Source organism: Loxodonta africana, chromosome 13, assembly GCF_030014295.1.
Source record: "Loxodonta africana isolate mLoxAfr1 chromosome 13, mLoxAfr1.hap2, whole genome shotgun sequence".
Lineage (NCBI taxonomy): Eukaryota > Metazoa > Chordata > Mammalia > Proboscidea > Elephantidae > Loxodonta > Loxodonta africana.
In genome coordinates this window covers 88,863,578-88,883,556 of record NC_087354.1, presented here as the reverse complement: position 1 = coordinate 88,883,556, position 19,979 = coordinate 88,863,578, and the positions used below count along the sequence as shown (strand labels likewise).

The following is a 19,979-nucleotide window of genomic DNA, read 5'->3' as shown; positions in this document are numbered from 1 at the left end:
CTAATCTTTGGTTGATACCTGATATTATTGATTTTCTAATGAAAGAACTCCCTTTAGTATTTCTTGTAGTTTTGGTTTGGTTTTTACGAATTCCCTAAAACGGTGTTTTTCTGGAAATGTCTTAATTTCACCTCGTATTTAAGAGACAGTTTTGCTGGATATACAATTCTTGGCAGGCAATTTTTTTCCTTCAGTTTTTTAAATATGTCATCCCATTGCCTTCTTGCCTGCATGGTTTCTGCCGAGTAGTCTGAGCTTATTCTTATTGACTCTCTTGTGTAGGTGACTTTTCTTTTATCCCTCGCTGAGCTTGTAATTGTCTCTTTATCTTTGGTTTTGGAAAGCTAGATTATAATATGTCTTGGTGACTTTCTTTTAAGATCTACCTCATGTGGAGTTCCATGAGCATCTTGGATAGATATCTTCTCATCTTTCACGATATCAGGAAAGTTTTCTGCCAACAAATCTTCAACAATTCTCTCTGATTTTCTGTTATCCCTCCCTGTTCTGGTACTCCATTCACTCATAGGTTATTTCTCTTGATAGAGGCCCACATGGTTCTTAAGGTTTCTTCAATTTTTATTTCTTTTACCTGAGTTTTCTTCAAGTATATTAGTGCCAAGTGATTTAGCTTTGAGTTCAGAAAGTCTAGCTTCTACTTGCTCAATTCTCCTCCTCTGACTTTCTATTGAGTTGTCTACTTCTGTAATTTTATTGTTAATCTTCTGAATTTCTGATTGCTGCCTGTCTATGGATTTTTCCAGCTTATTAAACTTCCCATTATGTTCTTGAATAATATTTCTAAATTCTTCAGTTGCTTTATCTGTGTGTTCCTTGGCTTATTCTGCATATCGCCTCATTTCCTTCCTGATGTCTTGAAGGGTTCTGTATATTAAACTTTTGTATTCTGCATCTGGTAATTCCAGGAATGCGCTTTCATCTAGAAGATTCCTGGATTCTTTGAAAGCCTGTTGAGGTGATCGTGGTCTGTTTCTTTGTGTTACTTGATATTGACTGTTCTCTCCGAGCCATCAATAAGGTATTGTATTATTTTATGCTTGGTTACTGTGTAGTAGCTGCTTGCTTTTTTTTGTTTGTTTGTTTTGGTGTACCCCTATGGGTTGTTTTAGTGAGCTAGCTTGATTATTTTCACCTTTGGAGCTCTGACGTCCTGTCCCCAGGTGGTTAGAGCTGTTATCAGGTGTATCAGTCTAGGAGTCCATGCAGTTTTCTTGTATGAATTCAGCTCAGGTTTCTAGGTAGCTAATCATCAAGTGTGTGGTAAGGGCTCTGTCCTACAGTCTTAGAGGGGCAGGGGTGATTGGCGTATATACCAGTATCCGATTGCAGCAGGGTGTCACACTCTGAACAAAGCAGGGGGCTGAGAACGAACCCCTGAGTGTCTCTGAGGAAAGCACGTCCCTGTTTCCTAAAGCATGCAGGTGGGTGGGTTCTGCAGATAGACCATGGGCACCCAAAGTTTTTGGTTGTAAGGACTGGGAGGTACCAGTTATCTTTGGGCCCCTGTCACTGGTGGCTGGGTGACCTGAGTGGAGCTACCAGTCCTTAGGTCTCTGATGTGGGTAGGTGAGGACCTTGTTTAATAGGCAAAGCAATGGCAAACATCAAACACCCACCTCTCCACCACACAGGTGAAATGGTTGGATTCTGCCAACAAGGGCCTATTCTACAGAAATAGCCCCACACAGGTCCATGCAGAAGGGAAAGGTGCTCAGGGTCCACGGATGGTTTATGTCTGGACACAAGCTGCTTTTGTCCTGAGTTCCCCTGGTTAGTGGAGCTAGCAAATTATCTTTTCACCCAGATGGAATTTTTTTTCCTTCCCCAAGGCTGGGAGGATGGCTCTAGGTGCTCAACAATGCCTATCTCAGGCCCAGGGAATTCAGCTGCTGAAGCCAGTTTGCGGGTGGGGGGGCAGACGTTAAAATATACACGAGTACTTAGCTTTTGCCGAGAGCGCCTTTCTCCTCAGGTTCTGGAGGTGCGAGTATGCTCTGTGGCTGGTTGCTTCCCCCCAAGGAAACTGCAGCCGAATGCTAGAACCAGCCTGCTGCCGCTGCTCCAGGAATGGTGCCTGAGGGCTCCCCATGATTCAGGTCCGGTAACTCCTCTCCGCTTTTGAACGATCTCTCCCTCCCCCTGCCCCTCAGTTCATTTTCTAAGCTTGCCTTTGAAACTCAGGGCTCCCAGTTTGTCACAAATATACTCATTTCACTTGCTTTTTCAGGTCTTTGTTGTAAAGAGGGCTCACTGGAAGCGTCGACTATTCTGCCATCTTGTCTCCACCTCTATATTTCTAGCTTTTTAAGGAAGCACCATATTGTTTTCCAAAATTGTTGTACCATTTTGCATTTACATCAGCATTGCATAGGAGTTCTAATCTCCCCACAACCTCTCTAACACTCGTTATTTTCTTTTTTTTTCAATTAGTGTCAGTAATGTCAGGCAAGATGGTATTTCAATGTAGTTTCGTTTGCATTTCTCTAATGGCTAATGATCATGAGCATTTCCTCATGTGTCTGTTAGCCTCCTGAAAGTCTTCATTGGTGAAGTGTCTGTTCATATGCTTTGCCCATTTTTTAATTGGATTATTTGTCTTTTTGTTGTTGAGGTGTTGCAGTATCTTATAGATTTTAGAGATTAGGCCCTTGTCAGATACGTTGTATCCAAAAAATTTTTCCTTTCCATAGGCTCTCTTTTTACTCCTTTAGTGACATTTTTGATGAGCATAAGTGTTTAATTTTTAGAAGCTCCTAGTTATCTAGTTTATCTTCTGGTACTTGTGCATTGTTAGTTATGGTTCGTATCCTACTTTTGTGGTATATTAGGGACCCCAAACTTGTCCTTATTTTTTCTTCAATGATCTTTATCATTTTAGGTTTTATATTTAGGCTTTTGATCCATTTTGAATTAACTTTTACGTATCATGTAAAAAAAAAAAAATTTGTGAGGTATCCCTCCTGTTTCATTTTTTTACAGGTGGACATCCAGTTTTGCCAGCACCTTTTATTAAAGAAACTATCTTTTCCCTATTTAACAGCTGACCATAGGTGAATGGATTTACCTCTGGGTTCTTAATTCTGCTCCATTGGTCCATGTGTCTGTCATTGTGACAGTACCAGCCTATTTGACTTTTGTGACTATAGAGTAGGTTCTCAGATTAGGTAGTGTAAGGCCTCCTACTTTGTTCTTCTTCAATAATGCTTTACTTATCCGGGCCCTCTTTCCTTCCCATATGAAGTTAGTGAATAGTTTTTCTACCTCGTTAAAGAATTCTGTTTGTATTTGGATCGGGATTGCATTTTATCTGTAGATCGCTTTGCGTAGAATTGACATTTTTACAATGTTGAGTCTTTTTATCCATGAGCATGATATGTTTTCCCATTTATGTACATCTCTTTTGGTTTCTTGCAGTAGTGTTTTTTAGTTTTCTTTGTATACATCTTTTACATCCCAGATCAGATTTATTCCTAAGTATTTTATTTTTTTAGCGGCAATCATAAATGGTATTATTTTCTTGATTTCCTTTTTAAAATACTCTTGGTGTATAGGTATCCAACTGATTTTTGTATGTGTGTCTTGTATCCTGGCACTCTGCTAAATCTTTCTGTTAGTTCCAGTAGTTTTCTTGTGAAATCTTTAGAGTTCTCTTTGCATAATATAATATCATCAGCAGATAGAGATAGTTGCACTTCTTCATTACCTGGTTGACCTTTATTTCTTTTTCTTGCCTCATTGCTCTAGCTAGGACTTCCAGCACAGTGTTAAACAGGAGTGGTAGTAATGTGTATCCTTGTATTGTTGCTGTTTGCAGGGGGAATGCTTTCAGCTTCTCGCCATTGACAATGATGTTTGCTGTTAGTTTTGTATTAAAAAAACATTGCCGTCGTTTCAATTCCAACTCATAGTGACCCTATAGAAGAGAATAGAAGTGCCCATAGAGTTTCCAAGGAACGCCTGGTGAATTTGAACTGCCGACCTTTTGGTTAGCAGCCATATCACTTAACCACTACACTACCAGGGTTTCCTAGCTTTGTACACCAAAACCAAACCAAACCCATTGCCATCTAGTGGATTCCAACTCATTGTGACCCTATAGGACAGAGTAGAACTGCCCAATAGAGTTTTCAAGGAGTGCCTGGCAGATTCGAACTACTGACCTCTTGGTTAGCAGCCATAGCTCTTAACTACCACCACCAGGGTTTTGTATAGACATGCTTTATTTCGTTGAGGAATTTCCCACTGTTTCTATTTCACTGAGAGTTTTTATCAAGAACAGGCATAGGACATTTTCAAATGTCTTTTCTTTGGTGGATTGTGTTGATTGATTTTCTAATGTTGAATTATTCTTACATAAATTTTTTTTTTCTTGTTATGTATACCTGGTGTTAATCCCACTTGGTCCTGTGTATTATTTTTTTAATATGATGCTGAATTCTATTGGCTAGAATTTTGTTAAGAATTTTTGCATCTATATTCATCAGAGATATTGGTTTGTAATTTTCTTTTTTTGTGGTGTCTTTGTGTGGCTTTGATATCAGGGTTATGCTGGCTTCATAGAATGAATTTGGGAGTATTCCTTTCTTTTCTATGTTCTGAAATATTTTGTAGAGTACTGGTGTGAAAATTTGGTAGAATTCTCCAGTGAAAAAAGCCAGGGCTTTTTTGTCGTTGTTGGAAACTTTTTTTTTTTTAAATTACCTTGTCAATCTCTTCTCTTATTATGGGTCTATTCAGATTTTCTAATTCAGTTTGTGTTAGTTTACGTTTGTAGCGTTAATCTAGAAATTCGTTCATTTCATCTAGGTTTTCAGATTTGTCGTAGTATAGTTTTTCATACTATTTTGTAATCATCCTTTTTGTTTCAGTTGGGTCTCTTGTAATGTCCTCCATATCATTCTTACTTGAGTTATTTGCATTCTGTCTTGTTTTCCTTTTGTCATTTTGGCCAGTGGTTTGTTGATTTTGTTGATCTTTTCAAAGAAGAACTTTTGGTCTTGTTCTTTCTATTGTTTTTCTGTCCTCTATTTCATTTGTTTCTGGTCTGATCTATATAATTTCCTTTCTTCTTGTGGCTGAAGCTTCTTTTTGCTGTTCTCTTTCTATTTGTATAGTTATGGGGTAACTTTGTGGTTTTGACCAATTCTTTTTTGATGTGTGTGTTTAATGCTGTAAATTGGACTCTAAGCACTGCCTTTGCTGTATCCCGAAGGTTTTAGTATGATGTGTTTTCATTTTGACTCTAGGGTTTTTTTTTTTTTTTTTCCTTTTTGATTTCTTCTATTACTCAGTTGTTTTTAAGTATGGTATTATTTAGTTTTCATGTATTTGGTTTTTTTCCTTGCTCGTCCTGTTATCAATTTCTCCTTTTATGGCATTGTGATCAGAGAGAATGCTTTGTATTATTTTTGGATTTTATCGAGGGTTGCTTTGTGACCTAAAATGTGGTCTGTTCTGGAGAATGTTCTGTGTGCATTGGAAAAGAATGTATACTTTGCTGCTGTTGAGTGGAGTGTTCTGTATATGACTATGAGGTCCAGTGGTTCAATTTTGGCCTTCAGATCTTCTGTATCTTTGTTGACTTTCTTTCTACATTTTCTCAATCCTCTACCAAGAGTGGTGTGTTGAAGTCGCTTATTATTACGGTAGAACTCTCTTTTTCTCTTTTCAATGCTGTAAGAGTTTGTTTTATGTATTTTGGGGCACTGTCATTGGGTTTGTATATATTTATTAAGGTTTTGTCTTCTTGGTGGATTGTTCATTTAATCATTATATAAAGTCCTTTCTTGCCTTTTATTGTACATTTTGCATTAAAATCTGTTTTATCTGAGATTAGTATTTCTACCCCTGCCATTTTATGGTTACCATTTGCTTGATGTATTTTTTCGCCATTTAATTTGTCATAAGTTTATGCCTTGTATCTAAGACATGTCTCTTATAGACAGCATATTGGTGGCTTGTGTTTTTTGTTTTTTTAATCCATTCTGCCACTTTGTGTCTCTTTACAGGCACATTTAAACCATTTGCATTCAGTGTGATTATCAATAGGTATGCGTTTATTGCTGTCATATTGTTGGGCTTTTTTTGTGTGGTGCTGACGTTTTCTTTGTTTCTCTAACTCTCTGTGCTGAGTTCCTTTTACTTGTGAATTTTCTTTTCTTTCCTTATTGTAAATTTTCTATTTACTGAATCTTTGTTTTTCTTCTTTTTTAATCTGATGAGTTTAACTTTCTTTGCAGTGTTCTTGAAATTTACACTTAGCTTCCTAAGTTTGAACCAGTCTTTTATTACCTGATATTGCCTTAACTTCCTCTCCATTTGAAAGTTCTATACCTACTCCTTTACCCTTTTATTGTTTTGATGGTGTCATTCTTTATAGATTGATGTCTTTGTTCCCTGTTTTAAGTCTTTTACCTTTGTTTTATTATTGAGATTTTTAAATCTAGATTGGCATTTGGCTGATGCCATTCTGTGTCTTAGACTTAGGTTGTTGTCTGATGCTGTTGGTTCTCTAAACAGAGGACTCCTTTAACATTTCTTGTAAATGTGGTTTAATTTTTGCAAATTTCCTTAATTTATGTTTATCTGGAAATGTCCTATATTTGTCAATATATTTGAGAAAGAGTTTTTCAGGATATATTATTCTTGGGTAACCAAAAACAAACCCAGTGCCGTCGAGTAGCAGCAGTTCTTTTCTTTCAACGTTCTATATGTCATCCCATTGCCTTCTTGTTTGCATAGTTTCTGCTGAGTAATCAGAGTTTTGTCTTATTGTTTTCTCATTTAAAGTGATGTTTCATTTTTGTCAGTCTACTCTCAGGATTCTTCCTTTGTCTTTGGTTTTGACAGTGTGATTATGATGTGTCTTGGTGACTTTCTCTGCGGTCTATCTTATATGGGGTATGTTGAGATTCTTGGATGGTCAGCTTTTCATCTCTCTTGATATTTGGGATGTTTTTTGCCAGGAAATTTGCAACAGTTTTCTCTGTCTTCCATTTTCTCCTCCTGTTTTGAAACTCCAGTCACATGCTAATTTTTGTTCTTAATGTGTTTTATGTAATTCTTAGATTTTGTTCATTTTTATTCATTCTTTTCACTGATTTTTCTTTAAACAAAGTGGTAACCATGGATTTTCTTCAATCTCACTGATTCTGTCTTCCATTGCTTCAAATTTGCTCCAAAAACTTTCTATTGAGTTGTCCATTTCTGAAATTTTGTTGTTTATCTCCTGGATTTCTAGTTGCTGTTTTGTATGACTTCTAATTGTGTATTTATTTTGACATTTTGTTCTTGTATTATTTTCCTGAATGCTTTTTTTTTTTTTATGGCTATGTTTTCATTGTTTTTATCTGTGTTTTCCTTATCTCTTGGAAAGTCTTAAATATTAATGTTCGAATTCCATATCAGGTAGTTCCACTGCCTTTTCTACCACAAGAAGGTCATCTGATTCTTTATTTTTGTCATTTGTTGGAGCCAACTTACCTTTTTTTATGTTTTGATACTGTCTGCTGTTTCTGAGACATTAAGATATTATTTTCTTTATTTGTTGATTGTATTTTCATTTGTTTTGTCCTTCTTTCTTGTTTCGTTTTGATTTGTCAGTGCAGGCAGGCCAGGCATGTTTTTCTGCTTGCTCATCTATGGGCATAATAGCTGTCACCAACTTCTCAGGGTGAACAGAGCACCAACAGGTAAGCCTGGAGGTGAGCCTGCTTCATTTTATACTGGTTTGGCAAGCTGGCTGAGGGTGTACAGGGCAAGTGCTGTCTATCTCCTGATGTTGGTTCAGTGGTATGAAGTTTTCACAGCCCCTAGCCATATAGGATGGGTTCACTTTCCACCATTCAGCAGCTAGTCATGCACTGGGGGAGGGGGCAGTGTGGGCCTGGTGTGGCAGCTGCCCTGAGCATCAGGTGTGCCTTTGACTTGGTGGCACGTTGGGGATGTTTGGAAGGTGGAGTGGGATACAGGGCTAGGTCAGGAAGTAAAAGAGAAGAAAAGAGATAAAGGTTTTTTTTTTTTTTTTTTTTTTTTTTTTTTTAATTAGCTGGCAGGTGGGGTCTGGGTGGACTTGTGGCCTCGGGGGAAAGATGATCAGGGAGGTGGTGTACAAGGATAGATGGGAGGAAGAAAGAAAAGAATAAAGTAAAAATAAAATAAATGATGGTGCAGTGGTCTTGGTGTGGACCCAGGACAGTGGTAGTCCCTTGGCTATCCAGCTGCAGTGGTGCAGAAGGGTCCAGAGGCAGAGGGAAGATGTCATATGGGGCTAGGCCCTAGGGAAAAAGAAAAGGAAGAGAGAGAAAAGAAAAAATGCAATACAATAAAAAAAAAAATGAAAAAAAAAAAAAAACCTGACAGTGCCATGGGTACTGGTGAGTGGGGATAGGGTAGAAATAAGGGCTGCTTGGAAGGCAGGGGAATGTGTTGTGCAGAGCTAGGTGGGAAGAAGAAAGAAGACAGAGAAACAAAAACAAAAGAAAAAAATGGCACTGAAGGAGCCAGCACGTAGGGGTGGGGTGGGTTGGGAGTGGTGGCTAGCTGGTGTCTCTCTCGCCAAACCACATGGCACAGCCCATCAAGAATGGGAAAAGGTGGTATACTGGGCTAGATGAGTGAGAGAAAGAAAAGGGAAACAGAAAAAAAAAAAAAAAGAAAAGAAATGGCTCAGCCAGAGCCAGCCAGTGGGGGCAGGGCAGACCCGAGGGCAGTTGGAAGGGAAGGGATGTGCTGTGCATAGCTAGGTGGGAGTGAGAAAGAAAAGGAAGAAGAGGGACAAATAAACGTAAAAAGAAATTAAAAAAAAAAAATGGTATCACAGCAGAAGCTGGTGGTTGGCTGCTCGGCAGACCCAGGGAGCCCAGGTGCTGGTGGCTCTCTAGCTGAGTGGTGTGGCACAGTCTGTTGAGAAGGGGTGGAGGTAGTGCACAGGGCTAGGTAGGTGGGAAAAAGGAAAGGAAGGAAGGGAAAGAGAGAGAAAAAAATGGCTCTGAGGGAGCTGGCCACTGGGAGCAGGGTAGAACCAGTGTGGCAGTGAGCTGGTGTCTTTCTCACCATGCAGTACAGCATGGTCCATCAGGAAGCACTGCAGAGGACTAGGTGGGAGGGAGAAGGAAAAGGAGGTAAGGGAAAGAAAATAAAATGGTGCTGAGGGAGCTGGTTGGTGGGAGTGGGGCAGACCTGGGGTTGCAGTGAGCCAGTGTCTCTCTGGCCAAGCAACCATGGCCTGTCAAGAAGTTGTGAAGGTAGTGTACAGGGCAGAAGGGCAAGGGGTAGGAAAGTGTGTTTCTCTGGTTACCTGTTCTATCTCCTGTTGGAAGCTCCATGAAATTGCCTTCCTATATTCCCTATCCAAGGTCGTTGCTGTCTGTTCTCCAAGATGGCAAAGCCGTGCCATGTTAGCTGGCAGTTTACTTCTACTCTGTATCTCTCTCCATTCTCTGTTCTCTGTCAGTTTCTTCTTCCATTCAGTGTTTGGTCTAGTTCTTTATCCCTTCATTTGATGCCAAAGGTTTTAAGATTGATCTTTTTATTTGTTTTACTTAGTTTTTCAAGTCTTTGCTGCAGAGAGATAGCATGGTGCTTCTGTCTATACTGCCATGTTGGCTGCACCTCCAAAAAAAGATGAAATTTATTAGAAATAAAAGCAAGAGACCAATCAAGCCAAGATCTAAGAAAATAATATTTTAGGTAGAGGCACTAGCAAGTGCAGTGTTACTAAACAGAAATGATCCTAGCATGTTTAAGGAGTGGCTTGGAGCTGTGGCTCAAGAGGTAGGAGATGAATTTGGAGAGCTAAGACCAAAAACAAACAAAAAAGGAAATGTTTAATCGTACAGTATATACAATATATATTGCTTCTCTGTTTGCCTTTCACTGTCCATTTGAGTCCCTGTGTTGGCATCCAGCACTCAGCCTCTGCTGGCCCTGACCTGAAGCAATCACAGGCACTGAAATCTTGAAGGTCTTCCAATCTCTTCCCAGTCCCAGTAACTCAAAACTATAAATCCTTGATGCCTAATTTGGGTGTTAGGGTCAACTCCCTCATTTTCCTGGTTGATATTAATAGGCTTCATTATTTGTAGTCAATCTTCATCAAGTCTTATTCTTACAAAACCATCCCTTATAATGAAGGAAACATGAAAGATGATTTCTCTCTCATGGGAAAAAGAATGTAGATCAACCACAAAGTCAAAGAAGGACATAGGTGTATCAGGATCTTCTTGAAAATATGTTTGAAACAATCCCAAGATTCTTTCTACCTCTTTTTCTGTTATTTCTTGGTAAGATTCTTCCATTGTTTTTAAACAGGCAGGAATTGCCCTCTGCTCTTCTATCATACAAACGTTTCTTGGATGATCAGCTCCTAGCTTTGGCACAGGGAGCTCTCCGTGTACTGAACCCAACAGAAAGTGGAATGTATGGGTTTTATTAAAGATGTTTTCTGCTGTTTTGTGTGATATTTTTTCAGGAGTCATAGGCTATCAGAACCAGAGCTATCTTCATCGTGGATGAGCTCTGCAGCTTCTAGCGAATTTACACCCATATGTGTCAGTAGAGTCTCAACATACCTTAACATATCAAAGGAGTTCAGATCAGAGCACAGCTGCTTTGCTTTCTCTTTTCCCATACTGAAAGCCAAAACAACTGAGCACCTAGGACTGTTTCTCTTGCTTGGGACATTCCATTAAACACAGTGTCAGCCTCTTCAAGGACCTCCATTAATTTGTCAGTTCTTCAGTCCTCTCTTCCTTTGAGGTATTATGTGTGTACTGAAAGTTATTTTGAAAACTCACTATGAAATAGATGGAAATGTAGTTGAGAAAAGTGGTTGAGAAAAAGCTTAGGAAGCTATTACAAGAATACTGCATGAGATGATGAGTGACTCTTATGTGTAAAGTTCTGTGTTGGAGACTACAAGAACCACAGAGATGCTAGCCCACGTCTCACCTCTCAAGGAGCTTAGATACACGGGTGACATAAGTATCCCTGCTTTACATATTTTGCTTGTGTAATGCCAGGCTGCTTGTACTTGCCATTACAGGAACTACCAACAGTCACCTTTGATTTGATTCCAGTTCATAGTGACCCCATGCGTGTCAGAATAGAACTGTGCTGCACAAGGTTTCCAGTGCCTGATTTTTCAGAAATAGATCACCAGGCCTTTCTTATGAAGCACCTCTGAATATACTCAAGCAAACAGCTTTTTGTTTAGTACCCCAACACATTAATCATTTTCACCACCTAGGGACCCCGGACCTTACAGATCATGGCTGCTTGTTTTGTGCCTACATTTGAAATGTGTTTTTCCACTTCTTCATCTGACCACTTTCCAACACTTACGTTATTTCCTCCAAAAAAAAAACTTTTATAATTTCCATCAGATTATGTTCATTATCCATTTTCCAAAAAGATTTTACAACTAATTATGACTATCACTGTGTAGTAATTTGTGTATCCATCAATGTCTCTTTTAATATTTATTTAACAAGCATGTAAGACAGTGAATGTGTGCTAGACACTGTTTCATTGGCATTACATGAATTAATTTATTTAATCCTTACAAAAAGCCTATGAGTAGATGCTGTTACGATCCCCATTTCACAAATGAGGAAACTATATCACCAAGAGCCACACAGATAATATGTGGTGATATCTGGACTCAGATAGCTGGCTGTTCTTAACTCTATAAACTCCTCAAATACAAAAGCTGTTCTACATGCAATGATGAATTTCTAAATAGTTGTGGAAACCCTGGTGGCACAGTGCTTAAGTGCTACAGCTGCTAACCAAAAGGTTGGCAGTTCGAATCCACCAGGCACTCCTCAGAAACTCTGTGGCAGTTCTACTCTGTCAAATCGGGTTACTATGAGTCAGAACTGACTAGACAGAGACGGTTTTTTTTTTCTTGGTAAGCTAGCTGTTGAACAGAACACCATTAGTGGAGAAAATTATGAAAAAAGAAGGGAAGGAACATATTAGAGAAAACAGTAAATATATATTTGTTAGAAAGTAGGATGGTGTTATTGAAAATTTGTAAAAATTTTGGCACAGGAATCATTTTATGAATGGCCTTGGGTAAAATGTAGGGAAAAAAAAAGTTATTGGTTGTCAAGCAAAATTATGGAAAAAAAAATTAGTGGATTTAACAAATAAACCCAGTTCAATTAGGCTTCTATTGAAATTTAAAATAGTCAGTTTTATGTATGTTTGTTAAATAATTTAAAAAGAGATGATGTTGAATACACAAATTTTAGTACAATGTCCTGAATGTTAAAAGTAGGCATGAGACTATAGGAAAATGGGCAACTGACACAGACTTAAAGAGGCTCCAATATTGGTTCATGTTTTCATGCAGAAAATTTTTAAAAATTGCAGAAATTAATTCAGAAAAAAAGTACTGTGAATTAACATTTTGTACATAACCAAAGCTATGATGTGGAGAGAGAACAGGTAACAATTTCAGTCATATTTTAAAATAAAATGGCCACATAATAGGAAAATAAAATATTCAGTAGAAACAAACAAAACAAACAGGAAAAGCTTCTGAGAAATATGACAAAATAAAAATTGTCAATGGCATAAAAATATTACGGGATTTAAATGAAAGTTCACTGGTTCTATCAATTCTGTAAATTAAATTGCTGATGAGCCATGGCAATCCTTTTGAAGTCACCAGAATAAAAGAACAATATTTACTCTCATCATCTAATAAAAATTTTTAGTTTTTTTCTTCAAAAAAGAATAATAAAATTGCATATTGCACTAGGTCATCGTACTTTAGGAATAATAATTTGCTAGTCCATACTTTAATGCTGACAGAGCGACATATAAAAGCTCATCAATAAATAAAAACGTAGAGTCAAAACTAAAGTAAATATCATTTCATACACTTCATTGTGCTAAGCAGAAATATTTCTCCATATGGAATTTTAAAGTAGATGAGTGCTTAGTTTGCCAAATAAAGAAATGGTTTCTGTAGGCCATCTATCACAAACCCACCCATTGTAGACATAGATTAAAGAACAACATTAAAACAAATTAACAGTTGATATCCTGAAAAGCTAGATACGTAACCCCCGTAATGAGCATGTATCTTTTTGAGTAGCTTAAAGATGAGAAATTATTTTAAAGCCAAAATAGTTAAGTGATTTTTTTAACTCAAAATAAGTTAACTGACAAGAAAACCTACTGAAGCAGAAAAAAAAAAAAATCATTATGTAACTCTTAAATATATTTATAAGAATAAATTCGTGTCAGATATTTTTATTCTTTTTAATTTGAATATACTTTCTTGGTAACTTAAAATTACTATTCATGATAATAGCTATAATTTACTAAGGACTTACAGTACATCAGAATTCAAATGTACTTTTCGTTAATCTTCATTGGTTATACGTTATTAGCACATATAACAAAGAGAAGAACAAATCTCAGAGGAACCAAACCCATTGCCATCAAGTTGATTGTGACTCATAGTAACCCTATAGGACAGAGTAGAACTGCCCCATAGAGTTTCCAAGGAGTGCCTGGTGGATTCGAACTGCCAGCCTTTTGGATAGCAGCCATAACACTTAACCACTATGTGACGAGGGTTTCCAAACTAAAGTAACTTACTCAAAATGCCAACACTAGTACATGAGAGAACCAAGACTCAAAGCCAGACCTGACCCCAAAACATACCTTTTCACTATACAATCGTTAGGAACATGAATCAGAGTATATATTTTTTTCTTTATATTGGAATTCTTATCAAAACTTAAAGAAAATATTTAAAGCACTATCAATTTTTTTTCCAGATAAAGAAAAGAAATAAATAAAATTTCTGTTGGCAATATGTTTCTGGGATTGCTAGATTGGTTTGTTGTTAATTCTTCTCTGTCATCTGCTTTTCTAAGTTATTTCTTGCTTTTGTTGTCTTTAGCATTTTTCCTTACTTTTTTGTTGATTTTAACTAATGAACATTAGACAAATATCTTGATTGAATCCATGTTGACATTTCTGTATGAAATCTGAGGGATATAAAGATTTAAGACACCTGAAAAATATTCTCATGATTAACACATGGTCCCTATGAACTAAATTCTACAATTGCATCAGCAATTGTAAAAGCATGATCTTGGACCTGTCATAAACTGAGAAGATCTGCAAATGTGCATACTTTAAAAAAAAAATTTCATTGCTAGCGTAATTTTTTGTTGTCAACTGGGCATTTTGAATATTATAATGTGGTAACTCTGATAATCAGACTCTGCACCTCAGGGTTTGTTGTATTTGCTTGTGGTGGGTTATATTTGTTTGTTCACTGATCTTTCTAAACTAATTTGGTAAAGCCTGTGTCTTAGTTTTTTAGTGCTGCTGTAACAGACATGTCAAAAATGGATGGCTTTAACAAACAGAAGTTTATTCTCTCACAGTTTAGGAGGCTAGAAGTCCAAATTCAGGGTGCCAGCTCTAGGAGAAGCCTTTCTTTCTCTGTTGGCCCTGGGGGAAGGACTTTGTCATCAATCTCCCCTTCTTCTAGGAGCTTCTCCAGGCAGGAACCCCAGGTGCAAAGGGCTCACTCTGCCCCTGGTGGTGCTTTCTTGGTTGAATGAGGTACCCCTGTTTCTCAGCTGGCTTCTGTCTTTTACATCTCAAAAGAGATTGACTTAAAACACAACCTAATCTTATGGAGTGAGTCCTGCCTCATTAACATAACTGCCTCTAATCCCACCTCATTAACATCATAGAGGTAGGATTTACAACACATAGGAAAATCATATCAGGTAACAAAACGGTAGACAATCACACAATACTGGGAATCATGGCCTAGCAAAGTTGACACATATTTTTGGGGGGACACAATTCAATCCTTGACAGCCTGTATTCTTTTTGTGTGTTTTCTCTGAAGTCACTTCTTTTAGCTTGTGGTCAGCTAATGGTTTGACAGAGGTGTCCTTAAATGCTTGGATCCAGAAAATTAAAGGAAAAAAAAAAAAAAATGCCTGTCTGTCTTTGCAGTTTGGCTGTGGTAGGCACACTCCTTCAATGCTTAGTCAAGGTATTTACATCTCTGGCTTAGCCTTTACTTTCTGTTTGTGTTGATCCTGAAGATCAGTCAGAGATGAACGAATAGGGCGTTCTCAGGTGTCTTTGAGCAGGTGTCTTGCCCTGGGTACACATATGGCTTTCTAGAGTCACCAGTATACACTGGGCACTTTTCAAAACCCTTAATCCTCAAGGTAATTCTTTCCCCAGTTTTTCTCCCCAGACTTTTGTTGTATCTATTTTTTGGCCCAATTGTAATCTTTTGTCCCATGGTGTCAGAGCTTTTTCATTTGCCTGTCAATGATTTTAAAGAACAATCTTTGCTTAGCTGACTCTCTGAAATGAGAGTTTTGAGTTAGGCAAAACAGCCCAGACTAATCAAACAAACAAACAAGATTACATGGGAGCAAGGTCCACTCTGCTCCTTCTGGAATCATGTACTCACACCAGGAACACAGACTACTATCTTCTAGATGGCCACTGCTTTGGGGAGGTGCTTGGGGTGAGGTTAAATTAAAACACCACAAAGTTTTCCTACTGTGTTGTCATCTTTTTCATGGATTCAGCATTTGCTTGGTTGCTAAAAATTTAGCCTATTTTCCAGAGATCTGATTAAGTTCATTCTCACATGTTCCGTCTTGTGGAGGACCTTGGAGTTACTTGCACCCCATTTTTGCCAGCATCCTATAGATTTAATTTTTAAAGTGGAATATGGGGTGATGTCCTTTTCTTTAATCATGTTTTTGGTGTATGATTTTCCAATACCTAGACCAATAAAGGAAACAAAAATCCTCACAACTGGACCAAGAAGCAACGTCATGATAAATGGAGAAAATTTTGAAGTTGCTACTGGGTGGAAACCCCAGGTTTTTGCTTGGCATGACTCATATTGGCCAATAAATGTGAGACTGAGGTGGGATGGCAGAAGAGCACCCTAATATTGTAGTGCAAGGAAAAGGAGTCAGAGCTGCTGCTGCCAAGACTGCTCCCCAAAGGCCAGAGGTAAAGTTACCTTTAAGGGGTTTACAAGTAGGGACTTTACAAGTTATGTCAGCAACATTGTTAATCATACCACACAGGTGCAACAGGGTTTACATATAACTTCCAATCAAAGAAAGCAGGATTTTAATGAAAGTTGTGGGGCGGGGGTGGGGAAGCCCAGCAAAGAAAGCAGAATTTTTAATGCAAAGCTGCTTGAGGTTCTGCCTTAAAGTTGTCAAAGATTTCATTTTACTTGGATCCACAGTCAATGCCCATGGAAGCAGCAGTCAAGAAATCAAACAACATACTGCATTGAACAAATCTGCAGAAAAAGACCTCTTTAATGCGTTAAAAAACAAAGGTGTCTTTAAGGACTAAAGTGAGCCTGAGCCAAGCCACTGTGTTTTCAGTCGCCTCATATGTGTGTGAAAGCTGGACAATGAATAAGGAAGACCAAAGAAGAATTGATACCTTTGAATTATGGTGCTGGTGAAGAATATCGAATACACCATGGCCTACCAGAAGAAGGGTCACTATGAGTCGGAATCCACTCAATGGCAACGGATAACTGGTACCAGAAGGAACAAATCTGTCTTGGAAGAAGTACAGCCAGAATGCTCCTTAGAATCAAGGATGGCGAGACTTCGTCTCACACTTGGGACGTGTTATCAGGAGGGATCAGTCCCTGGAGAAGGACATCATACTTAGTAGTAGAGTGTCAGCAAAAAGGAGGAAGACCCTCAACAAGATGGACTGACACAGTGGCTGCAGCAATGGGCTCAAGAATAACAATTATGAGGATGGTGCAGGACCGGACAGTGTTTCGTTCTGTTGTTCATAGGGTCGCTATGAGTCAGAACCAAATGGAAAGCACCTAACAACAACAACAACAAAAAACCCACTGCCGTGGAGTCAATTCTGACTATAGCGACCCTGTAGGACAGAGTAGAACTGCTTCATAGAGTTTCCAAGGAGCACCTGGTGGATTCGAACTGCCGACCTTTTGGTTATCAACCATAGCTCTTAACCACTACACCACCAGGGTTTCCAAAGAAAACAACAGAACAATAAAAATGTTTATTTCAAATATAAAGTATATATAATTCTATTGCTGAAAAAGTATACGTAATTTCCTGTTGTGTAATTTTTTTTTTTTTTTCTCAAAAAGAGAAATGTTGATTAAATTCTACTTTTGAATACAGATCAGTAATAGAATAAAAGTAGAAAAACTTACTGGGAATATCCAGGGAAGGAAGTGCAAGAAACAGGCCTCCTTCTGATACATTTTAATACTGATAGACTGAGTGATCTACTAGGTCTACTAAGAGATCTACTAGAATAACTAACAATTCTTTAAATTTTTGAAACCACATCAGATTTATTATTTTTATTTATTATTTTCTTTTTTTCATAAAAGAGAGAATTCTTGTGAGTTTATTGAAAACAGGAAGAAAACCTACTGCCCAAAACACTGAATTTAAGAAAATTCTATGCGTAAAATTAAGAACAACATTATTATTTTACGGTATTGAAGAGTCTTTAAAACTTTTGTTGCATCAACCCTATATTTTGATTTTCACTTATAATCATTAATTATTACTAGCTCTGGGAAGTAGTAGTGACTTTGATTTTTCAGAAGAAGAAAGGGGATTCTAAGAAGGACTACATAACTTGCCTAAGATTTCACAGTAGATGGCATAAGTGAGATTTAATTTATATCTTCAAATTTCCCTAAAAGTAGGTACCAGCTGCTACAAAGGGGTGTAAGTGTGCAGTGTATGTAAAGCTAACATGATGGAAGTCCTTTCCTCACAGAAACAAACTGTAACTGGATCCCACTATTACCCAAAGCAGAAGAAGTTATATAACACACACAAATTAGGAACACCTTCAGAATGGAACGAAACACAATGTGGCCCTCTTTCCAAAATACATTGCTTAGTTTCATATTTTAGGGTGTTACACAGTAAATCACAGCCATCTAGATCCTTCAAGGAAGGGATCAGGGTAATGAGTCAAATAATTTAGATTTTTAACTGTTCGGATAATTATTGATGATCAGATTACCATATAAAACAATAATTTTGTTAAAAAACTCTTAAAATATGTTGATTATTTTTCACATAATTTGCAAAATTGTTCCTTTATATTGCAAATATGTTATTATTTGTGAATTGTGTGTGAGTGTTGTGTATGTATGGGTATGTGTGTTTTGTTTCCTATTTTATCAGGCTGTCAATTTCAAGTAACTCTTCCTTTGAGTTTTTTATCTCCTCTTAATTTACTGATAATCTAGTGGAGGTATGAAAATATCTTTTAAAAATCTTGTAAGGACTGAGTGCAAAGTAAGAATAAATGAAGAAATTATAAGATACTTAAAATCAATGTAGAAAATTTAAAAAATCAGTATTAAGGTCTAAATTAATTAGCATTTTTGTATATTTTAAAAATGGTGCTACAAAATACTCTCCGTCTCAATGAAATACGACCAAATGTCAGTGTGTGATTATTAATGTCCCAGTTATAACTACTTTGCCCTTCACAGGATTTTCACAATTTAAAACACTGAACTTCTTATAACTAATTTATTCTCATAGTATTTTGGGAATTCACCAGCATAATCACCGTTACACGAGCAGAAATAAAACTGATGAAATTGCAATATTTGGGTAGCATTAGTCTCACTTTAGTTTTTCTATTTCTATTTTCTTTCTCACAAAATTTCACAGCATATTTCTTCAGTTGCATCATTTTAAAGACAATGAAAAAGAAGTCACTTGGGAAAGTCTACTAAATTTAATAAGATTAAGTTTTGAAGCAGAATTGATGAATTGCTTATACAAATTCCCCTACTTCAGCGTTATTCTTCTTCAGATCAGTACTATGTATATTTAGTTTAATATCTGAAATAAATAAGCCTTTTTTTATCTATCTAAAAGAATCACGTTTAGTTTCAAATTCTGATGTTCAGTCACCAAATTAAAACATTACAGACTTAAAAATGGAAAATCTTCAATATTTTTGAAAATGAGAGTCAAAAGTCTTTATTTTGAGTATGGAAGTTTTGAAAAAAATAGTTAATGGTAGTTTGGATTTCAAAGCAGATTTCAAAAGAGACTAATTTAGAGAAATATCAGAAATAATCTCTGATTAATGTGAGGGAATGATGTCTTGAAAGAAGAAAGCATTCCTGCGTCCAAATTTTTCACTGAATTGTTTCCTGATGCACCCTTGTACCTACCGAAATCACAGCTGCAGATTCTTAGTTTTATTCTGGTGCAAAAATGTCTTTGTTGATGTTACAGATAATAGCATTTCTCACTGGCCCTTTGTCTAATATTCAGTTACTATATCCTTTTTTACATGTACTATTTATTGTCCCATCATCTCCTTGGTTGTTTCATTTATATACAAATTATCTTTGGGTTTACAAATCTTTTATATTGGATTTGATATGGAAACATATGCTAGCATTTTAGTAATCTTTTCAGCATGTCCATCTCGAACCCGTAGTTCTCTGAAGACCAGTCCTTATGTGATGGACTCTTCTATTGAAGAACCAAGTACAGTCTGTACATACAACTGAACTCTTAGCACGCACATATGCAAGAATAAATATAGTCAACCGTTATCATGAGAGCTATCTTAGATTTTATCTTGATATTAATTAGCTTTTAATATATTTTTTCTTATTAAAAAAATAAACAGCGCTAATTGAATGAACATTTTAAACTTAAAAAAAGAAAAAGAAACAGACAAAGCTTAATCCAGTCTCCAACATGATGACAGTTAGCTTTTGAGCAGATATCTCCCACCCATGCATGTGCTTCACTTCTTTTATTTTTAATGGTTAAATAGTACCATTCATATAATTTTTATCATGTTATTTTCATATAATTTTTATCGCATAAGCATTAACCCTAATTTAGTGTTTTATAAAAAATGTT

General features: G+C 37.0%; 1 protein-coding gene and 1 pseudogene across 3 annotated transcripts in view; one reads left to right on the top strand and one right to left on the bottom strand.

The window, feature by feature from the left end:
- The window catches only part of FSTL5 (follistatin like 5), an 865,385-nt gene that overhangs the window by 829,263 nt on the left and 16,143 nt on the right, over positions 1-19,979 (top strand). The window lies entirely within an intron of this gene.
- LOC111752952 (non-structural maintenance of chromosomes element 4 homolog A-like) lies at positions 9,704-10,746 on the bottom strand (annotated as a pseudogene).